This window comes from Tupaia chinensis, unplaced genomic scaffold, assembly GCF_000334495.1.
Source record: "Tupaia chinensis unplaced genomic scaffold, TupChi_1.0 Scaffold142543_1, whole genome shotgun sequence".
Lineage (NCBI taxonomy): Eukaryota > Metazoa > Chordata > Mammalia > Scandentia > Tupaiidae > Tupaia > Tupaia belangeri.
This window is the reverse complement of record NW_006202392.1, coordinates 1,458,537-1,469,212: the sequence shown is the minus strand read 5'-3', so window position 1 is coordinate 1,469,212 and position 10,676 is coordinate 1,458,537. Positions and strand designations below refer to the sequence as shown.

The following is a 10,676-nucleotide window of genomic DNA, read 5'->3' as shown; positions in this document are numbered from 1 at the left end:
CATTGTGTAGGTGCTTTAATAACTTTGCCGCAAGACAGAGGAACCCTAGCAACTTCTCGGTGTGTTTAAGTGGGGCTTCCCTTTTCTTCTTTATCTTTTATCCTTTGCAGCATAGCAATAAAAAGAAAACTAGTGGGGCTGAAAGAAAATTGGAGCCAAATCCACAGGAGCCTCTTATATGAAATATCAAGCACTAGCTCCTCAGTACTGTAAGTGGTTTCCACACTGCCATTCACTGTGATCTCCTACTAGGCCGAAGCAAAATGTCCAGTGAATAAAATATGGTTAGCCCCATGTCTGAAGTCAGTCACAAGAGAAAAATTCTGAAAACAAATACGTTTAAGCATGAGTAGATTTTCACTTTTCCATTGTTTGACAACCCTGAAAGATTTAAATCTGATATAATCTTAAATTTATGAAGGATGCAATTAGTGGAAAATTATAAAACTAAATCTATTTGCAAAAACTGGTATTAAATATCAGCAAGTACTATTTAAAATTTTCAATGTATATAAATCTTTATCAGTATTTAGAGCAAAATCTTTATCAATATTAAGACTGGAATGATTATGTTCATGGTTGAAAAGTATTTTGGAATATGTCACTTATAGTAAGCCATTCTCATATTTTTATTCTTTGTGAAAAAAATTAAAAGAATATTGTTATTGAATCAGTAACTCTTATAGTTCATGTATAGGAATATATAAAATATAAAGCTTTTTATGTTACAAAGTAAAAGTCTAAATACTTTTGCAAAGAGGAAATAAAGTCAGTAGTCATAAAATTATCATTGATAAATTTGTATAATGCTCAGACATACTACAAAGCGACGTACATGCTATATTGTTTACAATAGGAAACAATGCATACACACACATACACATATATGTCCAGAAACAGATGTACACATTCACACATATGCACATGTGCACACACACATTTGGCAATTTAAGTGTCATGATTAAATTAATTTTTATAACAGATAAGACAATGTTCTTTGAGGTGAAACAGTTAATAAAAACAACAATAACTCCTCTTTATTATATAAATGCTGATTTTTTAAACTCAGAAACAAATAACAATATAACATTTTGAGAGGCACAGATAATAAAAAAGAATATCATACACACTGATTTTGCATCACTAAGTATTTTGTTTCTGATAGTTCATGATATTTACAATAAATTTTGCTTAAATTTTTAGAAAAAACAAAAGTACAAAGAGAAAACTAAAAGTAGGAATTTTTTAAATTGGTGCTCTTGTTCCAAAAGAAGTAAAAAATATAGTGCTACATCCACTGCATAAACATCATTTTAATTGAGAAAGTGTCTACTGAGGATGTGAGTCTTAATCATTCCAGAAACGTATTCTCCCCCTGGGCATTTAGGTTTTCTGTGAGAATAAGTCTCACTTTTCCTCTTAACATTTCCTATTCACAACATAGTTCATAACTGCCTGGTTTTTGCCTCAGTTTCTACCGAAATTGCAGTTTTCATGGTTAGCAATGATGCCTTAAATTAAAAAAAAATATATAAACACCTTTCAAACTTCAATTTTTCTATCTCCCTATAGCATTTAACATTCCCTTATTTTCAACATATGTTACGCTTAATTTTCCACATGACCGTCTCCAAGTTTTACTCTTGCATTTAACACTGGTTTGTGTCTTGATCAAGTTGTCAACAGCAAATTTTCCTTAAATCTGATAGTCCCCAAAACTTTATCCTTTACCCCTTTTCCTTTTGCTTTCTCTATATAATTGTATGCATTCCTATGTCTTTAATCACTTCTGTAATTTCCTTGAAGGAAGCTCTGCTGAGTTTGTAATGTGTGCTGGCAAGAATAAATAAGCATAGATAAACTTGTTTCATATTCTGGTAAGAGTGCAAAGAAAACTTCACTAAAATGTTGTTTTGACTTAAGCCATGTAAATTTAAGTATTAATTTTAATTGAAGTATTGGGTCATTGGAAATGTCATGACATATTTTTCTGTTTTAGTGTGCAAAAAATGCGTCATGACTTTTCAGACAACCCAGTATTTAAATGATATCTTAATCAATTGTGTTTATACTGTGATTTTTTAGTAAATTTAGTGAATTCCAATACTTCCTGAGATAAAAGAATCAACATAAAGAATAAGTCCAAGCTTGTCAACATGATAGGTGATGGTCTCTCTGACCAAGACTTTATTGCATTTATTATTTAGTGCATTTATTCAACTAGTTTGCAACTATTTAATGCCATCACTGTTCAAGGAACTGTGCTGGACACACAGAATTACTTACAACCAAAATATGATTTTCAAACTTTCATATTTAAATCTAGTTATATCATTCCACAATGTGGAAGGAAGAAATAAATAGATAAAATCTATTAATTCACAGTTTTGATTGTAAGGAGAATATACAAATAGATACATGATTACATTGCAGCATGATAAGAAGTACAGGAGGTTAAATATGTAGGATTTGTGTCTAAATTGGACTTGAGTGTCAGGCAAAGTTTTCTAAAAGAATAGCTTCTAAATTAAAAGTTAAAATACAGGGCCAACCAGTGGCATGGTGGTTAAGGCAGCTGGATTCCATATGGCCAACTGAATCATTCAAGTCCCAGTTACAGCTTGAAAAACATGCCATGCACATTTGTGTGTATGCCCCAAACCCCCAAAAGAGAAATGGAGAATATCATGGTGAGACTATTCCACATGGTAGAGGGGAGAGTTGCTCTCTCACTTTTCCTCTCTCTCTCTCTGGTGAACACATGTGCCTTCTAGCAAATTAAAAGAAAAGAAAAAAGATTTGAAGTAGAAATTGTCATTAATCATGGAAAAGTAGGACAAAGCAAAGGAAAACAAGTTGTTTAAAGGCCAAGAGATTGCCGATGAGACTCCTCGGAAAGCAGAACCAGTTTACGAATGCCTTTGAGAGCCTGGGTAAAGAGATCAATCTTGATACTAAGAGCGACAGGGAATCTCTGAAAGTTCTCACAGATGTGTGAATTGATTCATACTTCAACATGACCACTCTGACTAGGGTAGCTGGCGAGATTATTCCACTGGAGACAAGGAAGCCACTGCACTCTTTTTGCAATATCTTAGGTGAGAAGTGGTGGGTTGAGCTGGCCCAGTAGTATACCAGTTAGGTGCTGTGCAAAGGGAGCCAGATCTCACATGGCCAACTGCAGGTTGCATTCCAGCACTGGCTGCTTGAAAAATATACCGGACACATGGGCACATGTTTCTCAAACCCCAAATGGATGAAAAAATGGGAGAAGGGTGATTCCAGCATGACCACACCCCTTTGGAGGGTGCTTAATCTTTTTATCTAAGGAGTACACGTACACGATAGGTACTAGAGAAGAAGAAAAAGGAGGAGGGAGAGGGGATTCAAAACATCTTGGTGATGGACTGGATATGTGACTTGAGAGAGAAGAAGGAAAAAGATGACACTCAGGTTTTTTATCTGAGTTTTGGCTATCATGGGAGCGCTATCTGGGAAGAGAAGGAGTTTTGGAGATGAGAGAGTGAGAATGCAGGTGTCTGAGACGTGTCCAAACGGAGCTGTACAGTTGCATGAACAGATCTCTTCTGAAGTGTGAGGAAAACAACTGGGACTTTTCAACACCTATAAGATAAAATATTCAAAAGCTAAAATTTAATAATATTTATAATTTATACCAACTTCCAAATCCACTCTCTAAAAGTATAAAATTCTACAATCCTAATGCAGAAATGTGTATGCTGGTTCTTTAACCTGTATAGATATCAGAGAAAATCCTATTTATTGAATATCTCTACACAGCAATTCTCTGAAGTTCATTTATTCTTATCTGGAATAGTCCTTGTAGTCTTTTGATATATAATGTTCAAATTCACAGAGATTATGAATTTCAGTCACTGAAAGGTTATTAAACAAACCGACCTTTCTTGAGACAAAATGACAGATTATAAAGACTATTTTAAGGTATCACATTTGGCTGTATAAAATGGGATGATACATAGACTATCTCTACTATCCTGAGGCTAATGCTGGTTAAAGTCAATTGCCTAACTTCTCAAAGGGAATTATGTAATAAATATTTATATCAAGCAAAGCTAAATCTATTGTCTTAGCAATACATTAGGTGTTAAAAAACAATGTGAGATAGTGTACCTTCAATACCCATTACTGTCTTTTGCCATAGCACCTTTTGATAAATTTATCTGTTTTTTTTTTTCTTTTTTTACATTATCTAGTGTGTTTTTGGAAGAATGATTAATATGGTGAAACTAGAGACAGTGTTGGAGGAGGGTGGGAAATGGGACACTGTGAGAGAGAGGGAACAAAGAAGAAAAAGAAAACATTTAAAAAAACACAAAAACTGGAGAATTATCTGTTGATGAAAATATGTATGGTAATACATATCTTCGACTGAATAGGGATCAGCAGTTGGCATAATGGCTATGTCACTGGACTCCCATGTAGTCGATAGTAGTTCAAGTCCCGGACCAAGTGCTTTAAATTCACACCAGACGCGTGTGCGTGCATGCCCAAGATCGAGAGGAGAATATAGGAGAAGGGATTGCGGCATGGCTGTCCCCCTGGGGGATGATTTCTCACTTTCTATCTCTCTGTCTCTCTCTGTCTTTCTGAAGAACGCATGCACCCTATAGCAAAAACCTCTAAAAAAAAAAAGTCTTTGACTGTATCAATATACAGTGTATTCAGAAGGAAAAATTCATTTGGTATATTGTAATGATACACAGTGATTGAATGTAAAAGAGTGAAGGAAAAGGAGAAAAGAAAAAAAAAATGATGACTTCCATTTCACATAATGTAGCAGCTAAAAATGTCATTCCAGTTATAAGATACATATAAATACAGGCTTACATATATAAAAAAATAAAAAATAAACATGATGCCAAGATAGTGAAAAAAAAATTATAACCAAGAACAAGGAAAAGAAAGAAACAAAGAAGAAAAGGGGAGAAAAAAATAAAAAGAATGCTGAAGGAAACTTCCCTTACTCTGCCTCATCTTTAGGTAGGAATAATAATAACTCCCAAGTATTTTGAACAACAAACTAACGCAATATGGGCTTATGACCCAAACCTTTACTTACTGTTTATCAAAAATCCTCATAGAGAAGTTTATTTTACAGTGTTTCTAGTTTGTAATTGTCTTTACAAGATGTACAAAGCAAATAGTTTTACAGAGAATGCCTCTTACTCAGACCTTAAAATAGTCTCACAGATTAAGTTCCAAACAATATGAACCTACAGTGAAAAATGACAAAACACTTGAGGGTAATAAAATGTACCTAGGATCCAAGCCAGCAGAATGAAGATGACCTGGATCTGCAAAGACCAGATGATGTTATTAATATTATCAGATACAAAATTAAATACACACACACACACAAAATACTTATTTTTCAAATAATTAAAATTGGGAGATTAAAATATGTGTAACATCAGCTAATGACATGGTGGTTGGGGCAACTGGATCCCACATGGCTAACTACACAGTTCAAGTCCCAGAACCAGTGGCTTGAAAGATAAGCCAGGTGTATGCATTTGTGCTCAACCTTCGAGAGAAGAATGGAGGAGAAGAGATTGCAATTGTGGCCATCCCCCTGGGGGCTGTTTTCTCACATTCCCTCCCTCAGTCTTCCTTGAAAGTGCCCACATCCTATGGCAAATGAAGAAAAAAACCTGTAATATATGTACAATAAAAAAGATGCCATGAAAACCGGGTAGAGGCCCAGCTATGGCAGTGCAGTGGTAATATAATGCTCTAATGTTGGAGGCCATATTTGCGATGAGGGTTCATTTCCTGGGTTACCCGTACATGCCTGGCATGCATTATGTGCCTGTGATTCTAGCTGGCTGAACAGCTGGGGGGTGGGAGATTGTGTCATGAGACCACATTGAGGGTGCTTGTCTTTCTCTCTCTCTCTCTCCCCCCTCCTCTACCAAAGTAAATAGACTGAGGACCAACAGATGGTGTAATGGTTACTTCGCTGGACTCCCACATAGTCGACCGTGGTTCAAGTCCAGGGCCCAGTGGCTTAAAAGTCACACTGGATATGTGTGCATGCATGCCCAAAATCCCAAGAGGAGAATGGAGGAGAAGGGATTGTACCACGGCCATCTTTCCTGGAGAGTGATTTCTCACTGCCTTTCTCTCAATCCCTGCTTGCCCATGCACCCTATAGCAAAAATAACTGTCTCTGGAAAAAAATAGTAAATAGACTTAAAAATTGAGTAGAGAACATTAAAATACAGCAAGCAGAACTTCAAGAAGTAATATATGTATTACATACATATGATATACATGTATATAAATTTTTAAATGGGCAAGTTAAACAGCAATTAGACAAAGCTATATAGAAAACTAATGGAAAAAAAAGAAAACAAATGGGCAATATAGTCTACCTAACTAAATTACTATGAATAAAGGCAGAAAAATATTTTGAAAGGAACTGAGGACATGAAGTTTGATAAAATGAGAAATTTAGTTTGATATAAATATTTTAACAAGAGACTATAGAGTGAATGCAAAGGAACTATGATTTTTCCCAGAGTAGATGACAAACGTAAATTATCCAAATGGAAAAGCTCCCTGGAAGAAAACCTAACCTAGATAAATAAAAATAGTCCTTTATTTCAATGCAACACAGTTAGAAACTTCTAATCATTAAAGACAAAGAGAAATTCCTAAAAGTAACCACAAAGGAAAAATAAATTTCCTACAAAAGAGTAATAATTGGCCTTAACAAATGCATTTCCAACAGAAACAAGAGAGGAAATTGCAAAAATATTACAAAATGCTCAGAAAAAAAGAAATCATAATTGAAAAGACATAGAAATGACCAATATCCATCATATATAGTTATCCCCTACAAATTGATTAGTAGAAACAGACAACTCAATTGAAGATGTGAGGAAAGTATATTCTGGCAGTTCTAAATAGATAAAGTAAAAATGACAAATGACGAATTTAAAAATTGAAATAGAAATCGAAACAACAATGAGACATTCAATTCTCATAATTCTCTTTTATCAGGTATATGACCTATTAAATAACTTTGGTGAAGGATTAAGGAAACTTTACTCAAAAAACTTTCAGGAGATTTTGTATATTGACTTTTCTGGAGTATATATTAAAATGCAAATTGGACATATTTATTTGACTTAATCAGTTTCACTTATAGATATTTATATCGTCAAATATACTCACAGTGTTCACAAGATGTTCGTATTATAATATTCACTGCAGTGTTCATAACTTGAAAAACATTGAAACAACCTAAAAGTTTATCAGTAGGGAAAAGATTCCATTGATTGTGATTCATTAGCTCTCTCAAAAATTCTGAGCTTTATCTGAATATTCTGACAGTATAAGATTCTCAAGGCAGGGCCAGCCAGTGGTGTGGTGGTTAAGATGGCTGGATCTCTCTCAGTAATTTTGAAACTGTATCTTAAAGGGAAAAATAGGAAACCAGCAGTTAGCGTAATGGCTATGTCGCTGGACTCCCACGTAGTCGACCGCGGTTCGTGTCCCGGACCCAGTGGCTTAAAACTCACGCCGGGCGCATGTGCGTGCATGCCCAAGATCCTGAGAGGAGAATGGAGGAGGAGGGATTGCGGCATGACCATCCCCCCTGGGGGGTGATTTCTCGCTTTCTGTCTCTATGTCTCTCTCTGTCTGTCTGGCGAGCGCACGCGCCCTACAGTGAAAATCTCTCCAAAAAAAAAAAAAGGGAAAAATAGAAAAAGAAGAGAGAGAGATTTTAAGACAATGTGTACTCCAAGGGATCATAATGTATGAAAAGCATGCTCCATGGAATATTGAAACTATTACACACAAATGTGGTTAGAACATACATTATTAAAGTACTGGAAGCAGATAAAACAGAAAAGTAAAAGAAAACCGAATCATAACGCAGTATATATTATGAACTGGAAAAATTTGAGGAATGGGAGTAATATAAGAAAAAGTGAATGGAATGAAGAGGATGGTTTAGAGGAAAATAGGAACTAATGTTAGAGATACTGAAAAGGAAATATAATCACAGAGATGATGAAAGCCTGAAAGGGTATTTTACTAGTTTAAAAAAGAGAGAGAGAGAGAGAGAATAGCATTGGAGATATACAAGAGAAGAAAGAGAAATAAATGAAATTTCTTATACTTCCTGATTTGGTGTCTCTGTGGAAAATGTCAGTCTGCTTCCTATCCAGCTATGGGAAAAAACACATAGAGTTCACACGTTCTCTACAGTTAAGAACTACTCTCTGTAAGACTGGTATAAGAATAAATCGAGGGACCAGCAGTTAGCGTAATGGCTATGTCGCTGGACTCCCATGTAGTCGACGGCGGTTCGAGTCCCGGACCCGGTGGCTTAAACTCGCACCTGGTGGCTCTGGGCGTGCGTGCCCAAGATCCCAAGAGGAGAATGGAGGAGAAGGGATTGCGGCGTGGCCATCCCCCCTGGGGGGTGATTTCTTGCTTTCTGTCTCTCTGTCTCTCTGTCTGTCTGGCGAGCGCACGCGCCCTATAGCAAAAACCTCTCCAAAAAAAAAAAAAAAAAAAAGAATAAATCAAGAGGGAGTATAACTTTTCAAAAATATCTACCTCTATACTGAGGAACTGTGGTCTGAAAGCCCTGGGGTCCCAGTCCTGCTTAACACACAAGGTCTCAGTGAACACCTATTACGTGAGAATGTCTGTGCCCTAAGGAACAGTATCTATAAATAAGGATAAATTTTAAAGAATAGAAGATTGTGAGAATGAAAATGTATGCATCTAGTGAGAAAAATTAGAAAAATGTGAAAACAAGATCTATTATAATCACACTGTTAAGAGTGAATTAATTAATTTGCATTTCTAAATGTTAAATCTTTTTTTTTTTAAATGTTAAATCTTACTGAAGTAATTATTAGGACTTAATTCTTATCCTATTACTTTTTTTTTTAAGTTACACTTGATATAGTTGTTCAGACTGATTTTCCACATATAATGTGTTGTTTGGTTACCTAATCATTATTTTGCATGGAAATGAGAATTTGTGTGTATTAACAGTAAATGGATACATTCCATGTCTGTAAGTTATAACTCAGTATACTATTAAAAATAAATTTATAATTCAGAAACACAGGAAAAAACTTGAAACACCTTAAATGTATCAATTACAAACTGTTGAGTAATAAATGGCACACCCAAACAATGAAATATTCTGCAGCTTTGAAAAGGAAAATAAACAACTCGACTTTCTGATAGGGGAGCCCACTAAGAAGGTGAAATAACAAGGACTAGCATAGCATATTTTCATAAGGGGAAAGACAAATTAGAATGGTTTATGTGTTTTTAGAATATTTCATTTTTGTAATAAAAAAGTATCGACATGTTATTTGTACATAAGGCATATATATCTTTGTTATCTAGACTAAAAAACATTTCTTTTATTACTTTTTAGAATCTAACACAGTGATTTTGAAGCTTTTCTTCTCCTTAAGCTATTAAGAGCTCTGTACTCAAGATTCCTCTAGCTGAATGTGTTTCTTCTTAATACTTCACCATCATTCTGACAATTCTTCTACTTCCCTGCCTCTGAAGCAGGGTTCTCAAAATTCACACCTTGGAGTGAGTACACTCTCTCTTCTAAGAATTTAAGGTCAGACAAGTGCCTGCTGAGCACTGGTAATGTCAACTGACAACCAACAAAATCCTGAAGTCTGAAGCAATGTGAATTTTTAGCTCCATGTTTTTCACAGGCTTCTTGCTGTTGGCAGCCCAAGGGATTCTGTAAACTCCCCAGCCCCTTTGGAAGAGGGATAATGGTGGGACCGAGCCAGTGAGTTGCATGTCCTCATTTCTTGTTCTATTTTGAGCTCCCAACATCTTTAGAAATCACTGTCTTACCAAGGTGTCTTTTTGTAAAGATCAGGCTCAGTTTTGAATAAAATTAGCATATGTTATTCAGACATCAATCCATGATGACAATGTTTTTAAGGACTTCCGAATATAACAGTGGCTAGTTCAATACTGTATCCTTGTACAAAGTTACTCAATTAACATTCAAACAGTTTCTTCACACTTATTATTTTGAAGAGACAGTAAATCTAGTGTTAATTTAAGAAAGGCAAAGAAGTCCATTTTAAAAGGAATTATTTTATTTAATTTATTATTATTTTTTAGTTTGACTAGAGAGATACAGAGAGAGAGAGAGAGAGACAGACAGAGAGAGAGAGAAAAAATGAGAAAGCAAGCTGTCAAGTCTGGAACTTGAACCTCAGTTGGCCATGTGGGAGTCCAACACCTTAACCATCACACTACCTGCTGGCCCCAGAAGTTCATTTTTTTTAAATAATGTTTTGTTTTTAAAAAAGTTTTTTCCGAGTTTGTTTGTTTGTTTGTTTGTTTGTTTGTTGGCTATAGGGCAATTGTGCTCACTGGAGAGACAGAGAGACAGAGAAATCATACCCCCAGGAGGATGGCCACACTACAATCCTACTCCTCCATTCTCCTCTCAAGATTTTGGGCATGCACATACCCATGCCTGGCATGAATGGCAAGCTGCCAGATCATGTTTGACAATCTCAAGCTTTTATTGATTTCTAAGATCTCATACGTTTGTGATTTCTAAAATAAAAAGTAATTGTAACTTTAAGGCTCCTTTTTCACACTGCTACTTA

General features: G+C 35.4%; 1 long non-coding RNA gene across 1 annotated transcript; it reads right to left on the bottom strand.

The window, feature by feature from the left end:
- Positions 1 to 3,423: 3,423 nt before the first annotated feature.
- LOC102472824 (uncharacterized) lies at positions 3,424 to 7,297 on the bottom strand. The gene is made up of 3 exons (XR_336727.1): positions 7,222 to 7,297; positions 5,300 to 5,336; positions 3,424 to 3,624 (listed from the first exon to the last, which is right to left on the bottom strand). It is a non-coding gene; the product is annotated as an uncharacterized LOC102472824 (long non-coding RNA).
- Positions 7,298 to 10,676: the final 3,379 nt, after the last annotated feature.